This window comes from Anas platyrhynchos, chromosome 1 (assembly GCF_047663525.1).
Source record: "Anas platyrhynchos isolate ZD024472 breed Pekin duck chromosome 1, IASCAAS_PekinDuck_T2T, whole genome shotgun sequence".
In the NCBI taxonomy this organism is placed as follows: Eukaryota; Metazoa; Chordata; class Aves; order Anseriformes; family Anatidae; genus Anas; species Anas platyrhynchos.
Window position 1 is genome coordinate 143,554,693 of NC_092587.1, and position 2,911 is coordinate 143,557,603.

Below are 2,911 nucleotides of genomic sequence, written 5' to 3' on the forward strand. Positions count from 1 at the left end.
GTCTTTTATTTTCTTATAGTGCAATAATTTAGGATTTCAAATATGTCTCGTAGGAAAAAAAAATGTTACTAATTTTTCCTTCTGCCCTTCAAGCATATTTGATCAAGTACCATGTGCAGTTAAACAGTAAGTTATTGTAAGTCTGCTATTAATCAGGGCAGTATTTGTGGCTGTTGTTAAAAATAAAAAAGTATATTTTTGTCTGTGTCAGAGATGTTATATAAAGACTATAACTAACAAAACAGATAAGAAGCATAATATAGATATATATGTTTTAACATCATTTGTATTGTATTCAATAGTGCCCATGAAATTCAGGAAAATAATGTCTAGTTTGGGGTCTGTTTTGTCCATCTATTAAAAATAAAGGCATTTATTTTATTATCACTCAGTGTCACCAGAGGTTTTATGTCATGGGTGCAACCCAGTAGAAGTGAGATGAACTTGGCCAAGAGGAATCTGGCCCTGGCCTGGGGGTTCAGTGGGGCTGCAGTTGAGCCTCCCTACAGCCCTGTTCCAAAACCTGTTTCAGTCATCTCCTCCTCTGTCACAACCACGAAGAGCAGAGACCCCTGAGCCCCATGAAATACAGAAATGGGGCTGAAGCCCAACAGGACTCCCTCCAACAGACACACTGGGAGGGATCTTTCTCTTGGAAGTGTTGTACTAGACTACATGAGGATTGACAGGATTAGCAGGGTTGACAAGGAGCACAAATGTGCTATGGGAGCAGGAATACACATGCCTAGAAGTTGCAGGTTTAGTTCCACCTTTCATGAGAGTGGACTGGAGAAAGGGTTTGACAATTCTTCACATAGAGGAAGAGCCCTTTGTAGAGGGGCATAAAGTCATCATAGGCATTGAATGTGTTATGAATGCAATTATGTAGAAATCAAAATTTTAGCTGACTAAAAATGAAAGCTCTGCTTTTATCCTCCTACTAAAATCTTGATTTAATGTCCAAAGACACAAATATCTACTGTACACAAAGACACAATAGCTATTGTAATGTTACTTTAATGATATGCCAAATATATGGTGTATTTTATCTCCCAGCTGCTTTACAAAAATATGTGGGCAATACCATCCACCCATGGATGGAAGAAATAAGGAGCACTGGCATGCTTTCAAGGGCAGAGGCACCCACTCATGGAGCAAAGCAGAGCCTATAAATTTCAAACAGTGTAGCACAGCTCAGATATTTCTTTGATGCTGCAGGGCTCTGGTCTCCCTCGCAGTTCTGGAGCTGAATTCCCACGGGTACCTTTGAAAAAATAAAGCACATGTTAAGGCAAAAGCCCTGATATCTTGTAACTTACATCTCAGAATGAAAGCAATTCCATAATTCTGCTGGGTCAAAAACACAAGAAAAAAAAATAAGATGTAGTGACGATTGCTTTGGAAGCATTAATGAACTACTTCGGCACATGACATTGCAGGTAAAATGTCATATGCAGACCAGCTGTGGCCAGAACCACAGCGAAAATTATTACATATTTTCCTATCAAATTCACAAAAGGGAGAGTCGGCATAAAAACAAACAGTGGAGAAGTAAATGGGTAGAGAAAGAAATTAAGCTCTTTAATATAAGCATTTTTATCAAGGAATATTGAACCATTCACTTTCCACCACAGCCACGCAACGACTGATGACAATTGAATATCGAGCAATTATATGAAATGTACCCTCTCTTTAGAGTATATTTAGCTACCAAGCAGTTTAATATCCACAAAAGGAACTGAAAAGACCACAAATACTGAGTAGTTTTCCACTTGCAAAGAGTGAATCTGGGTACATCAAAACACCATTAATTCTTCCTGGCTGGGACAGTATTTCCCACTGGAAAGGTTGAAGAAGAATTACATTAGACTTGGGACAGAGTTATAAGAGGTTTAAAGAAGACATTGTTACAATGTGAAATGATATCCAGAATTGTTGCCGGGCCATTAAGGTTTGTCTCCAGACTCAAGTCAAAATGTCTCAAGTCAAACATCTCTCTCCCATACAGCCCCCAGGCATGACTAAGGGACTAAACTGCTCCAAGGGCTCAAAAGAGCCTTTCCCAATGGACTCTTCACAAGCAGTCATCCTTCTGCAAGAGCTTGTTGGCATAGCCTCAAGCCAGTTGTGTTCAGTGTCCAGGAACATGCCTGAACACCTTCAGTTTTGTGGTGTAGATACAGCCTCAGGGAGAAACAACGCAATTCTCTTCTCCTGATCTGGGCCTCCTTTGGGGTCAAAGGAGAGAAGCTGACACATAAAACATGACTAATCTCACCTAAATACACACATTGCCATGAAATGGATCACAACCTACAAATACCCATACAGATGTCTAAACAATGGTGATGTGGCCCACTCCTTGCTCCTTGAGGAAGAAGTTGAAGCCATGAATATGATCACACCAAACAGATGTCTCAGGAATTGGTGTGAGGGAGAGGACTTTGAGATGTCAGGACTTTGAGATGTCTTTAGGAACCACTCAGAGAAAGAGCATAGTTGTCAGGGCAGTTTACACTTGACTGCCTGGAGCACTGGCTTTCTGCAACAAAGATTACAAAAATAGTTGAAGGAAAGCATTCATCTAGGAGGCAAGAGTTTTGTTATGGCTGGGAGAGATTTATGCTGTCTCCACTGTCGGTGTTAAAAAACAACAGGTGAAAAACAATGTAAACAACAAGGTTGTGGTCTGGAATATACTAAAGAATATACTAAAGAATAAGATAAAGAACAGCAGGGAAGAACAAAAGAATGAAAGAATGAATGAAAGAAGGAACAAAAGAAGGAATGAAAGAACAAACAAAAGAAATTGAATGAACAAACTTCTGTGGGTGAGAGAATTGATCAGGTCGGCTATTGAACTGAAAGCTGAAATAGATTGAATCATCTTTATATACAAAGAGCAATAAAA